This window comes from Eretmochelys imbricata, chromosome 1 (genome assembly GCF_965152235.1).
Source record: "Eretmochelys imbricata isolate rEreImb1 chromosome 1, rEreImb1.hap1, whole genome shotgun sequence".
In the NCBI taxonomy this organism is placed as follows: Eukaryota; Metazoa; Chordata; order Testudines; family Cheloniidae; genus Eretmochelys; species Eretmochelys imbricata.
The window spans coordinates 288,855,418-288,870,878 of NC_135572.1; the positions used below are offsets into that span (position 1 = coordinate 288,855,418).

Sequence of the window (15,461 nt, forward strand, 5' to 3'; positions counted from 1 at the left end):
TACCTTGCAAGTGTAGACAAGGCCTTAGTTAGCACTCAAACACATGTAGCCCCATTTGAGTCATTAGGGATTGGGAATACTCATATGTGTAAATGCTACTCAGTGCATTTGTGGGGGAGAGATAGCTCAGTGGTTTGAGCATTGGCCTGCTAAACCCAGGTTTGTGAGTTCAATCCTTGCGGGGGCCATTTAGGGATCTGGGGCAAAAATTGGGGATTGGTTCTGCTTTGAGCAGGGGATTGTACTAGATGACCTCCTGAGGTCCCTTCCAACCGTGATATTCTATGAGTGTCAATACAGGTTGCTGAATTGGGCCCCTGAGGGCAAAATTTACCCTTGTGTAGAGGGCCAGCCTCAGGCCTATGCACCACTTATGTCTTGCTAGAAGCCTATTTTGAGGGCTTACCATAAGTGAGATTTAAGTGATGCACAGGCCTTACACTGACCCTCTGCACAGGGGTGAATTTCACCCTAAGTGAATTGCAAAAACCAACCAACCAGCCAACACAATTGTAAAAAGTTTTCCATATTCCTCCAGTGTTAGTAATATAGATTACTATTGTAGACCAAGTAAGGATTTTGACAAAAATATATTTTATAAGATTTTTCATCTACATATAGACCTTGTCAAATACCATAGTATAGACTCGATATTTAGATTTTCTTGGGAAAGGGGTTTTGTAATATCTAATATGAATATAACTATTCAGAGGAATTTTTGCTCTTCATTTCACGGAAATTATTGTTTTATATAAAAGCTAATCGAAGCATCCCCTTGCAGTATTTGCAATCCAGACACTGCACTGCTGTACCAAAGAAAGAAGTAGAAAAGACTATAAACAAGGCCTCACACGTCTAGTGGTTCTGTCCAAAATGAGTGAAGTGCAAAAACTAAGGCCTTGTCGACAATGAGTATTTCATGCATGCATTAGTGAAAACCCCAAACCCAGACAAGCAAAACTGTATAAACAAAAACTGCACCATGTACTTTCCTCTACTTGAAACTGGACTGAAAGGCACAGATGTAAATTGTTGCTATTAGCGGTTTGGCCTGTGTACACGAGGGGTGTGCACTGGTGCAGCTCGACTGACAACTGTAACCAGGTTTCATCCCCAACGTAGACAAGGCTTAAAACAGCATTAACTGTGAAAACCAGGTTAGTTCTTTAAATTTCCAGATGGATATTCCACAGGAACAGATTATTCTTATTTTATATTTTTTAAATTTTCACAATACTTTTACATTACCAATCTCTAATTCAAGGGAAATAGTAAAAGTTGGCAAGAGCTAAGTATGACCATTCCATCCTCTACCCAAATGTCAATTATGCTTTTAAAAATATGTGGTTATTAAGAGATAGAGACTCAAATTTCTAAAATGAAGACGACTGCTAGGGGTAGTACAGTTATTCTTTGGTATCTTCGTTGTGTTTCAATTAGTTTGAAAATGAATATCAGCAGTCCTTTCCATTCCAGAACTAGGCCTCTTTGATCTCCTTTTCTGGTGCAGCAAATGCTCCTGGCACTCTGAAGGTGCACTCTGATTAGTTTGGGTGTAGGCTTCTTAGTTGAATCATAGTTTTTTGGTCCATCTATTTTGCTGAACTCTGGATCACCAGCTGATACCTGCTTCCTTCTCTTCTCTATCAGTCACTGTGAATTTTGACTTCAAAGGGGACGAGGGAAGTAGGACTCAAACCTTATCTTATGAGAAAAGGTTAAATTAAATAAATGTGATCGTGATATTTTAATCAGATGATAGTCAGTAAATGAAAAAACAGTTAGGTATCACACAACTCTACCTGCCAGACTATTAAAGCACGAATTTTCAAGACTTCAGTGGATGTAGCTGACGGAAGAGTTTGGTCCAGAGAGCAGTTAGACCATGAGACTGAAGGGGAAGCATAATAACCATTAGGCATACTGTCTCTAAGGCAGCAAGGCTAAATGAATTAGGCCATATATTGCCCCCAGGGCGTCTGACCAAAGTTCCAACTGGGGGAGTGCAGCATATAGTCCTTTGATAGTTCATTTCTAGCCTTGTTGTGGAGAGTGCATAGTTGTTTTGTGATCGATATAAAATGTAGATGGACATTTTAGAGTGGAGTAAGAGTTGTATATTTGTGGCCAGCCAACCTTGACAGTGGTCTGTAAAGATTAATTCATCTTATTGGAGTCTTATGAGTGAGGTTCTTTTAGAAACCACGTGACAAACTCTGAAAGACCAACTGTGCACATGCAGAAACTTTCCTCACATATTTACATTAAATAGGAATGCAAATGTGGGGGGGAATCCTGATTTTATTGTCCTCATCACTCAATATCTTTTTAAACGAGGAACATCCTTCCATATTTTTACATTTGAAATCATTACAAAGAGAAGAAAAGACTTTCTAAAATCTCGCATATCCCTTACTGGATACCCTTATGTAGTAGGGTAGATATTCACAGAAGCAGGTGGTGAACACCTTTGCACTGTAAAAATACAGGAATTACTGAATACCAAGAATAAGAATAATTTTAACACCCACAATGCGAACTCCAGAAGACTGTAAATCTTCACTGTGTTGGATCAATCCAGCACTACATTTCTATGGGAAACGCATTTAAGCAGATGCATCTGTGTTTTTAAAGAAAACTAGTATTACATAGCAAAGTCATTCATATTGATAGGATATGGTTTTCCCATACTCTAATTGGTCTTTTTTATTACCAAAGTATTTATATACATCCTTACAGTATATTTAGTTACCATTACTTCTATACTCTCTGGAAGTATCATAGAAAGATGAACAAATAAAAATCTCCTCAGGCCATAAAAACAGAATGCCAGATTTCAAGGCCCTTCTATTCACATGACCCTTCCTGTAAACTATTTCTAGTTAGCAGTTTGTATCACCTTCCCATCTTCCTGTCTCGAGTGCTTTGAACTCTCACTGAGAATTCTCGTGTAGCACAAACTTATAAAGCAGGGAACAGAACAGCTGCTATTTATTTCACTTTAGTTCTCTCTCGTGCTCTGCATTTGCAGGTGGTGGAAGGAAGTAAAACAATTATGCCAAAACCTCTTAGGCCAATTCAACACAGGTTGACAATTATCAACACTGACAGAGCTGATCACTTACGGAGTTATGTGCACAACCAGACACAGATTTAACATTCACTTTTGAACCAGAAAATATACAGGTGTGAAGCCCAGGGTGCTATTTCTACTATGATACAATGCACTTTATATTCATGTGATATAAATTACAAAGTTATTCATAGGAATGCAAAATTCTCATGAATATACAGCGACTCACTAATTCATTTATCTGAAGTTAAAAGAAAAGCCTTTCATACATGAAGTGAGAATTTATTGAGAAATCCATAATGAAGTAACTGTATCTGCCGTCAGGGCTGAATTTAGGGGCAGGTGACCCAGGTGATCACCAGGGGTGTCGGGCTTTCGGGGTGCTGGGCTTGGGGTGCTGTTGTTGTTAGCAACAAGAGGGAAAATAGAATGTTTCACATATAAGAACATAAGAACAGCCCTACCGGGTCAGACCAAAGGTCCAGCTAGCCCAGTATCCTGTCTTCCGACAGTGGCCAATGACAAGTGCCCCAGAGGGAATGAACAAAACAGGTAATCATCAAGTGACTCATCCCCTGTCACCCATTCCCAGCTTCTGGCAAACAGAGGCTAGGGACACCATCCCTGTCCATCCTGACTAATAGCCATTGATAGACCTATCCTCCATTCATTTATCTTGTTCTTTTTTAACCCTGTTATAGTCTTGGCCTTCACAACATCCTCTGGCAAGGAGTTCCACAGGTTGACTGTGTGTTGTGTGAAAAAAGTACTTCTCGTTTGTTTTAAACCTACTGCCTAATAGTTTCATTTGGTGACTCCTAATACTTGTATTGTGAGAAGGAATAAATAACCCTTCCTTCTTTACTTTCTCCACACTAGTCATAATTTTATAGACCTCAATCATATCCCCCCTTATTCATCTCTTTTCCAAGCTGAAACGTCCCAGTCTTATTAATCTCCCCTCATTTTGCACCTCACTGTTTACCCCTTTTTCCAGATCATTTATGAATATGTTGAACAGTACTGGTCCCTGTACAGACCCGTGGGGGACATGACTATTTATCTCTCTCCATTCTGAAAACTGACCATTTATTCCTACCGTTTGTTTCCTATCTTTTAACCAGTTACCAATCCATGAGAGGACCTTCCCTCTTATCCCATGACAGCTTACTTTGCTTAAGAGCCTTTGGTGAGGGACCTTGTCAAAGGCTGTCCGAAAATCTAAGTACACTATATCTCCCTGTCCACATGCTTGTTGACCCCCTCAAATAATTCTAGTAGACTGGTGAGGCATGATTTCAAAAATCATTACAAAAACTATGTTGACTCTTCCCCAACAAATTATGTTCATCTATGTGTCTGACAATTTTGTTCTTGACTATAGTTTCAAACTGTTTTCCTGGTACTGAAATCAGGCTTACCAGCCTGTAATTGCTGAGATCATCTCTGGAGCCCTCTTTATAAATTGGCGTCTCATTAGCTATCTTCCAGTCATTTGGTACAGAAGCTGATTTAAATGATAGGTTACAGAATACAGTTAGTAGTTCTGCAATTTCATTTGAGTTCCTTCAGAACTCTTGGGTGAATACCATCGGGTCCTTGTGACTTATTACTCTTTAGTTTATCAATTTGTTCCAAAACCTCCTCTAATGACACCTCAATCTAGGACGGTTCCTTAGTATCCCATATGTGGATTCATTTTTCACTAACCTCCTAGGATGTTCTGGACTTTTGTAGAACCTTCTAGACTTTCCAAGAACCACATTTTCCTTGAACCTCCTAGAATGTTGTCAGCCATATCCTTGCAGGTATATAAGGGGCCAGTCAGTCACTCAGTCAGTGAGATATAAGAATGAACTAATGTGAAAGCCCAGCTCCGATATTGTGAATCTTGTTTTATTGTGTAATTGTGAAAGCATACTTGTGTTTTAAGACTTGAAGAGTGTGAGCAGCAACTAATAAAGGACATATTTAATGAGAGCCCAGAGATAGCTATTGAACCTCCATCTACAGAACAATATAAAAGAAATATGGTTACTTCGTTTGCCATGCTTAACACATAATGTCTGATAACTTTCTAAGTCTGCAGAACAAGAGGGAGGGTTTTTTTCCTCACTCGTTGACACTGCTCCAGTGTCCATCAAAGAAAGGTTCAGAGAAATGAAGCACCACAAAAAGACCTGGGGTTTTTTGTATGACCTTAGTAAGATGCCAGTGGACAGGAAAACACTCGTGAACAATTTATGAAACTTCACCAGATGCTGACACAAGGGAATGTTCAGATGTCAACGATAAAGACCTTTATGTCAAATTAGAAAACATTCCTCACATTTTGCCATGTGGGAAGCACTCTCCTTTCCAAATTCTCCATTTCACTCATGATACAGAGCTGAAGGACACTTTTCCTAATGTGTGGATAGCTTTGAGGATTCTGCTTCACTGCTGGTCACAGTTACGAGTGGTAAACGCAGCTTTTTGAAGCTCAGGCTCATTAAAACATATCTTTGATCAATGAAGGCCAACAAGAGATTGACGTCACGTGCTATTTCATTGCTTTAAAATGCCATTGGCCAGTTTTTTGATCTCTCTGATGCTGTGCTTCAGGACATTAGGGCAAAGGTGAGAAAAGTGACCTTTTGAACTAAAGGATTAGGGTTAATATTCTAAGGCTGTCACCTACTGTAACACTATTCAATACTGGTCCACCCTACGTTTGTGTACAGTTCAATTTCTTGATGTTAGTACATTTCAGTTATTTTTAAAATTAAAAAGTTTCTATAAGCTTAGAGGAAACAATTTTTTATTTGTGTATATATGGCATGAATAAGTACAGATTTATAGAACCTAGCGTGAAAATTTAGCATCTTATATGACAGAGATAAATCATGTATGCAAATTGTGCATCAAAGTCATTAAATGGGCTATAAATGAAATAAAAATAAGGTATTTAAAAGATTAACCAACAGAGCAGGGCGGACACACTCTTTGCCTGGGGCACCATTTGGTCTTAGGGCCCCCCTCTCTGCAGTAAGTAATTTACAAAAAACATTAACAGGAAAATCTAATATGAATTACAGTTGGATTAATTAAATCTTAAATGAACATAGATGCCTCATCTAAATTTGCAGGTAGTCTGAACCTTGCACATAGTTTGCTTTAATGCGCCACTCACAAAACAGCAGTAATCTTCAGTTTTATTGTCTCACTTGCACAGATTTATTTATCCTTTGGTGAAGTATTCGCAAACATTGTCTAAAATTTACCCCAGCATATCCTAAGAAGGATAATTTGAAACATAGGCTTTTCAGTCTCTCTTTCCTTAAATCCAGGAGCCGAGTTCCATCTTTTGATGCATAGAAGCTAACCCCATCAGACAGAGTTTGGCCCAAGGAAAGTTGTGTATGTGTAACTAAGAGCAGCATTTGGCTTCTTTCTTTGAAAAATAATACCCAAAGTAAAACTCTTAACATGTAAATATGATTTTCCTATATCCACATTGACACCCCCCTATTTTTTTTCCAAAGGAAATATGTTTTCCAGCTCTTAGAATGACCAATTGTGGAATGAAAGTTACTTCCCTCATCAGGTGATTTACATTAAAAGGAGTCTAATATTTTATTAGAATTGAATTTTGCTCCTCCATTCACTGATATTCTGCTCAGGTATTTCTGAACTAAAACAGAATTTTTAAGCAGATTAGTTAGGCCTTGGCTACGCAACACTTGCACCAGTTGAGCTATGTTTTTAAACCAGTTTAGTTAAACTGATGCAGCTTGTGTGCAGACACTACCGTTTTGGTTTACAAATGTCTTCTATCAGCTTATCTTATTCTGTTTTTTTTTAAATGATTAAGCTAAATCAAAATATAAATGTCTCCATGGAAGCTTGCACAGGTTTAATTAAATCAATCTAAAAACACACCTGTAGTTAAATCAGTGCATGTCTATGTATACACAAGACCTAAGACTGAATTCCAATTCAAAGAGTTTCTAAAAATTCAAGTATATTCTCTGCTGCTAAAGAAACACTATGTGACAAAGAATGAGCACTTAGGTTAATGAAATGTGCCAAAGAGTGACCAGGTAGATTAAAGAAATGTGCAATATTTCCACGTCCCGTTTCCTCTTTGAAGGAGATAGCTTGGATTGTGATTGGATCCCGACAGAGTATCTCTCTAACGATAAATACATATTACCCTATTTAATAGAAAATAATAATTGAGGGCTTCTTTACTCAGACATTTCTGTTTTTTCAAGGCAGTGTTGTCATTCCCATTACTTCTTATAAAATTCTCAGTGCACAGTAAAAAATGTCACACAACATAATGCTGAAGAAGTAACATTTGCTGGAAATCCTTTCAAGCAGCTCACAGTGATCTTTTAAAATTACACATATATAACAGTATTTCATTGTTAATTCTAAATCAAGTCCTACCTCCACTTTGCTGTCCCCAGCCAATTTTCATGAGCAGTAATATTTTAAGGATCTTTATTCTGTTAATTTCAGATGTGTGTCTAATTTACGGTTAAATATATCCATCCGTTCTATAGGGGAATAGTTTTTGATATTCTGTCTGTTGGCAGTGCATCCCACCCCCTGTAAAACTTTTAGGGGATTTAGTGCTCATATTATTTACGATTAAATTCAAATAAACCCCTGGGTAAAGCCTTATTTCCCACTATCTTGCCAGGGAGCAGAGCCAAAGGTGAATATCCTGTGGGTTTCTCTGTTCCTCTGCATTAATTCAGTACCCACTCCCCAGCACACAACCCAACCAGCCAAGCTGAGGACTGGGGAGTTCCTCAGATTTGGTGGGAGGATAAATGATCCCTCATCCCATGCTGTGAAAGTGGAGACAAACTCAACACTGCCTGCTCTCAGTCATGTAAAACAGTCCACAAAGAGACAGATCCATTGGGCCTATCCATTCCCTGGCCTGCCTTCATCCTGTTCCCAAATCTCTATTCTCAATAGCCAAACTACCTTAATTGTGTCCATCCTGGCCAACCTCCCCATGCAGAGAAACCACACACACCAGTTCTGCTGCAAGCAGATTCTTGTGCACCTACTAGAAGGCAGGGTGGGTTGTGTCCCAACATATTGTGGGAAAGCCTTTCAGGCTTACACCTAATTTATCCTGTGTTTCTGCTGCTAGACTTTTCCCACAATGGCTCTCTCACAGTGAAGTCCTTTGCTGAAAGGGCTATTATTTCAATGCAAGTAATAACCACATTTCTATCCCCTTCACTGTTCTGTTCCTTTCCTCACTTTATGCCTTTATCCACATTCTTCATATGTATGATAGTGACTAACTCCCTTTAACTCAACATATTCAAAATGACTGTCCTGGTAAATGGTAACCAGAGTACTAGTCATCGAAGCTGCACCACGAAACTCCTAGACTCCTGTCAAACGTTCACCCGAGTAGCAGGTTGGGAACCTTTGGCTTAAATCTATAATCTTGTTCACCCTTCATGTTTCTCAGGCCTGGAATAAATCAGCCTGTCAGTTCTGAAAACACCACACATACAGACACGACACTTGATCCACTCTTCCATTGTTCACCTTGAGTACATTAATTCCTTCTTGCCCAGTTTCAACCCTTCGTGGTTCAATCTGTGCAAAATTCAGCAGCGCCTCCCCTCACTCCAGAATTCTTCACTCGGTCCCGGTTTTATGACTCGCCACAGACCTGCCCCTTCCTTTGAATTTCTCACTTCATCTCTTTCCAGTCCACACATTCCTTTATACGCCAATTTCCTTTGTGTTCCCATTGCCTTCTTTTTCTTGGTATTATGAGATTGATCCTTCTCCCATGCCATCTCCAACATCTGGAAAAGCCTGCCTGCAACTAATTGACTCCCTGACTCTTTTATAATTCCACTTCACTATCCATCCTCTCTCCCTTCCCATTGCTTCTAATCCTCTTTCTAATAAAATACAGAAATCAGATTCTATTTCCCAAGTCACACACAAGGCTTCCTATTGTATCATTTTTCACCTTTGCCCTAAAACATTTAGGGATATACCCCATGAGATACATTATTTGCTATGTTGATGCATAGTTTACTTATACATATATTAATAATTACTTAGTTTATATTTGTAGGAACATTATAAATAGCTGTGGAGGGATCTGAGATACAGTACTTGTTGTAAGAACAAATTAATAGCATTACATTTGTAAGAGCTAAGCATTTTTCCCTTGATTTGGTATGTAAGATAAATACTTTTTATCATGCCAGTATGTGACTGTCATTCAGAGCTGCATGGATGTTTTGATTATCTAGACAATGGATAGCACAGACCAACGGGTAGTGATCAATGTCTCCATGTCTAGTTGGCAGCCGGTATCAAATGGAGTGCCCCAAGGGTCAGTCCTCAGGCTGGTTTTGTTCAATACCTTTATAAATGATATGGAGGATGGTGTGGATTGCACCCTCAGCAAGTTTGCAGATGCCACTAAACTGGGAGGAGAGGTAGATACGCTGGAGGGTAGGGATAAGATACAGAGGGACCTAGACAAATTAGAGGATTGGGCCAAAAGAAATCTGATGAGGTTCAACAAGGACAAGTGCAAAGTCCTGCATTTAGGATGGAAGAATCCCATGCACCGCTACAGACTAGGGACCAAAGAGCTCGGCAGCAGTTCTGCAGAAAAGGACTAGGGGTTACAGTGGACGAGAAGCTGGATATGAGTCAACAGTGTGCCCTTGTTGCCAAGAAGGCCAATGGCATTTTGGGATGTATAAGTAGGGGTATTGCCAGCAGATCGAGGAATGTGATCGTTCCCTTCTATTCGACATTGGTGAGGCCTCATCTGGAGTACTGTGTCCAGTTTTGGGCCCCACACTACAAGAAGGATGTAGAAAAATTGGAAAGCGTCCAGCGGAGGGCAACAAAAATGATTAGGGGACTGGAACACATGACTTATGAGGAGCGGCTGATGGAACTGGGGTTGTTTAGTCTGCAGAAGAGAAGAATGAGGGGGGATTTGATAGCTGCTTTCAACTACCTGAAAGGGGGTTCCAAAGAGGATGGATCTAGACTGTTCTCAGTGGTAGCAGATGACAGAACGAGGAGTAATGGTCTCAAGTTGCAGTGGAGGAGGTTTAGGTTGGATATTAGGAAAAACTTTTTCACTAGGAGGGTGGTGAAACACTGGAATGCGTTATCTAGGGAGGTGGTAGAATCTCCTTCCTTTGAAGTTTTGAAGGTCAGGCTTGACAAAGCCCTGGCTGGGATGATTTAGTTGGGGGTTGGTCCTGCTTTGAGCAGGGGGTTGGACTAGATGACCTTCAGGGGTCCCTTCCAACCCTGATATTCTATGATTCTATGATTCTATGTACAAATAGTGCATAAATCCAGTTACTAGGCCTCTTTCATTGGAAAAAGGGTTGAAAAGGAGAGGGATATGATTTAGTTGAGGAAATTTCTGACCTGTTCTCTAATGGTAAAACACTGGTCAGAACTCAGTCCCCACTCAGTCCCAACAAAAGTATTTCACACACTTACCATTCTATTCAAGGAATGGGCCGGGGGAGGGGGTGGCGTTAAATAAAAAAACAGTGACGTGAAATAATTTCTCTACTTCGAATAATATTTTTGCTTTATCCTTTTAAATGCTTAACTTTTCTTCATTTCGTGATTCAGGATTTAACATTCTTCCTCCCATTATATGGTTTCCTGCAAAAAAATGTGTGTGGCTGTAGTACTGCTAATTGAAACATGTCAATTTCATGGGGAAATTCATTCTTATTTCCCCAAATCTGGCACAAGCATCTCTAATTTGATATACAAAATATGGCATTCATAAATGTTCATCTATCACGAACCACCTCATACACAGTACATTGTTCATTTAAGTCATCTCCATTAACACACTATAAACAACTTTTTAACAATTTAAGCATGGATATTCAGACTGTTTATGGATTCTCTTTTCTTTAGCAGGGTTCTTTTTAATAGGCTCTAATCCTACAAGCTGCTCCTAATGGCTGGATCCTCACCACCACCTGAAGGAGTTTGCTGGTTGGAGGCCACCAAATCACTACAGAGCTGAACTCTTGCCTTTCTACTTATGGCTATTTTATATATAGGACTTTTAAAAAGTTCCGTAGTCATAAAGTTTGAAACTATGAGCTCTTCAGATCTCATGTGAACGTAGGTTTGGGACCAGTTAGTAATTGTATTTCAGACATTCACGGAAAACACAGAGGCTACGGGAAGTGGTGTTGCTTACTTAGCAGGTGGCATACTTCCCTTTGTGAACTGAAGGAAAGGCAGGATGATTTTGTGGTTAGTAAGACACAGACTTGGAGGCCTGGAAATCTGAATTCTATTTCTTCTTTCACCATATGGAAAATGAGGATGATAATATTTCCCTACACTTAACTCATTGATGCTTGTCAGGCACTGAGATACTACAGTGACGAGGGCCATAGAAATTCCTATAAATACATTAAAATAAATAAGCCACGTATGTCACTTTGAAGGGGGGAGAGACAGGAATGCTTTTTTCAAATAAAATGTAAATGTAAGCTCTTAACTGTTTGTGATCATTAAAGATCCCAAAGTGCATATATGCATGAGTACCAGGTGTTAGTTCTGCTACTCTGGCCAAAGTCCAACTGGCATAATTATATTCTACGTATTTTTCCTCCTATAGTTTTCAGTGGATAATCAATTTCTATTTCCAATCCTAAACTACACTGTACAATGTTTGATGTTAAGTGGCTATTGCAGCTCCTCCCAGAGGTAATGCATTTTGGTGTTGGGGGAAGTATCCTTTATGCACTCGACTTTGTAAAGAACTTCTGGCTTGGAGGCACTATGTAAATGTAGGTCATCATTTTATTCAATACATGTAATATCTATGGAGACAGAGGCCACTGGTTCTCCTTGGCTTACACAAATAAACCTGTCAGCACAGGAAAAGCTCCATAAGGGCCTGATCATATTTGTTATACTAGAATTAAGGAAAATCAGTGCTGGGCAGATTAGGGGTTAACATGGAATCCTAGCTCTTTAAAATGTCTTTCAACTGTAACTGATGTTGAGTGAAATACATGCTGTGTTCAGTGAAAAACATTTACAATGTTCAATTCCAGTGCATGCTCAATTCCAATTTATGTTCACTGAACTACCCCATCAAGGTATCCTTCCAGAACTCAATTACCACGGCAATCAGGTGGGCTAAATCAGAGACTGTTCTAGGAAAGGGGGCAGTACAAAACGTGTAATTCAGCCATCTGTGATTCCTGGAAAGAAGATATTCCTCATATGAATCTGAATTAGCCTATGTAACTGGACAGCCCAGAAGGCATTTCTTATGGGACAATAGCTGTGAAGGCTAATTTAGCCTGTTGAGTACTTTCTGGACTACTTTCTTGGGTACAATTCCATGTTTTATTTTTGAAAAGTGCAGGTCTTTATAGGGTCTTTATAGAAACAGGTAAATAGATATGGTCCTTGTTCCAAAGGGCTTAAAATCTACTCTCAGTACTTGCAAAAAGTACCCTGTCCTGCTGTTCACCAGCAACATAACTATAGTCGTGACAAGTCTTCCATGTTTATCTTTGTTTTATTTTATTTTTTTAATCTTCGGGTGTTTACCAGTCCTATGGACTTTGAACTACTTGCTTTTACAGATTTGAGTTTTTTTACATAGTGATGATTTGTTTTACATTATCCAGAGAAGCATGCAGGTGGAACAGTATCAATTCATTATTAATCTTGCATGTCTCAGGCAAAAGCTCAGAGCAACAGGTGGGGGATAATAGACTCTTTGATCTCCCTTTGAAGAATGAGTGGAGATGTGAGGGTTACAGACTGGTTCAGAACTAATTCTACCAACATGCACATCTTTAAGGTAGGATTGTCTTCAATAATACTATTTGGCAAGAAGCAGCTTTTATGGTTGTTTTGGTAACTTTCACTATAAGCAACATGCCTAATATGATCCAGAATGTATATAAAGCTATGAAGCATCTTGCCGTTATTCTTTTGCCATACATTTGTGAGAGTGTTTGGCTACATTCCAAAATAATTTACAAGAGAAACACTGTCACAGTGCCTTTTTACCATGTTTTGTGTGTAATGCATCAAGAACAGCTCTTAGGCCATACTTCAAACATGGGTGCCCAATGTCCTGATTTTCAGAGGTGCTTAACACCAGCAGGTAACTCTGACTTTGACTGGAGGCTGTGGGGACTCAGATCTTCTGAAAAATCAGTCCCTGATCCAGCAAAACATTCAAGCGTAAGTAGCCCATTAAAGTCAATGGAACGACTTTGATGCTTAAAGTTAAGCACACTCTTAAGTGATTTACTAGAGCAAGCCCTACGCATTATGTCTAGGTGCCCATGTTTGAAAATATGGCCTCAATTACTTTCTCACAGCCAGTTAGAGCAATAGCTGTAATTGGAACTCAGGAATTCCCATAGACCGAAGCAGTGTGCTCAAAACAAAACAAAAAATGAGGACTGGCCTCTAAATTCTATAAGCACCCCCATTACCCTCCCAACACCAAAGTGAGAAGAGCAGCATACGTGAGTTTCCAGCTGACCAACACATTCACAACACACACAGTGCACTACAGTTCTTAGTCGTCATACGTTCACAGATAGTGTGGTGACGAATGCCGGTAAAAGATGGATAGCCACATGATACATGTGGCTCCCTAGCTCTGCTCTGTCTGCCTAATCGGGATAATGAAGCATACAGTCCTCCGAGAGCAGGGTTCTTGTAAATTGCAAGATCCTTCCTGGCCAGAAGAATGGAGCAGGCAGACTGACCATGGGTACATTACACTTCAGGGCCAAAATGGATATTTCAGTGCAGGGCTGACATTAGGCTTACTAGTTTTCAGTGTTCTCTGATATTTTGGGGTTTTGTGATTAGCCACGTGGCATCCCTTTCAGTGATTCCAAAACACATTTACAAAGCACTCCACAGATTTCCCCGTATCACCTGGGTTACCAGACCTTCTCATCTCCTATACTTTCACCAGATGTGCCAAGATTCCCAGCTCCTCAGATTGCTCTTTGTTCCTAAATCATGTCTTTGTTCTATTAGCCATAGAGTATTACTTGCACATTCTCCCTCTGCTATCCAGAACTCTCTGCCCTTCATATTCACAGAAGACACATAAAGTAAGATGAATTGTCTATTCAAAAGTCTTGCTTTTACCACAACTCTGCTCATGCATAATCTCTTTTGAAATTTACAATGCACTGTACAGGTCATATCATACAGTCAATATTAGTATGTCAGACAGTCAGTATTTCAGTATTTTAAAGTCTTTGTATAATTTGCAAACATATGCACAGTGTTTAACATTAATGTTATTACTCAGAGTCAGAGATCAGTCTTTGAAAGCACTGTATAAGGATGTATGAGATCTATGGAGAGTAAATTTCTTCTGTTCATTTGACAGAATTATCATTCACTGAAAAGTAGAAAAACTTGCAATACTAGAACATATAGGTCTAAGGGCAAATATTTTGTATAAAGCAAGAGAGTAAGGACAGCTACAGCCATGCATGAACTGTACCAGCTTTATTTACTTAGGGAATATCATCATGCTGTTTGTATTTCACCGTGATGTCTCATGCTGCCTTTCAGGAAATCAATTTCAGGAACACTAAATTAGGGTGAGTGACCCAAACAACTAGATTCACTCAGAGATCAACACTAGCTTCCGCAGAGGCCCTCATTAGGGGAAAGACAGTTGGAGGGAGATTGCAACAGCAGATAATCAGCCTATGCCTTTACCAAGGTTTCACTTTGCTGAGGATTCGGGGGGGGGGGGTCAAGTGAAAATAAAGGAGATGCCACAACAACTTCATGTAGCTCAAGAGAGACTCTTTTAAGGGATGCTCCATGTAGTTGTGCTGATGCATGCAATTTCACCAGTACTTTAAGCAGATGTGGGTAGGTGAGCAGGAGGAGGGAATGCATGTCACGTGGCACATGGGAACTCCTAGGGCTGGAGTTAATACTTATTAAGGGGCCATCCATCTCACCATCCATAAAGTCTTCTGGGGGTGTAGTAGTCCATCCTGTAACTTGGCCATAAGCAGTCGGGGGAACATAAGTATTTCATGGTACAACTACCTACAACCTACCCAGATGCCCTTGCAACTATGCAAGAGCTTCTGATCCCTCTAATTTGCTGTGACTGCAACACAGAGCGGACTTTTTCAGTTCCCCTACTGCTGGCAGGCAGGGGCAAGCACTCGATCACCATACCAGAAATTATCATCAATAGAGAGTGACCAGTCTACTAGCTTAGACACGGGAGAAAGTCTGAATCCAAAGTTTTTCAGGAAGTTTAAGAGATTCTAGGATCTATTAAATTCAGACCACTGCATCCTATAACTCTCAA

At 39.7% G+C, this 15,461-nt stretch overlaps 1 protein-coding gene across 2 annotated transcripts in view; it reads right to left on the reverse strand.

Moving 5' to 3' along the window:
• Positions 1-15,461, reverse strand: part of NAV3 (neuron navigator 3) — a 358,104-nt gene that overhangs the window by 305,630 nt on the left and 37,013 nt on the right. The gene's annotated exons all lie outside the window — the stretch shown is intronic.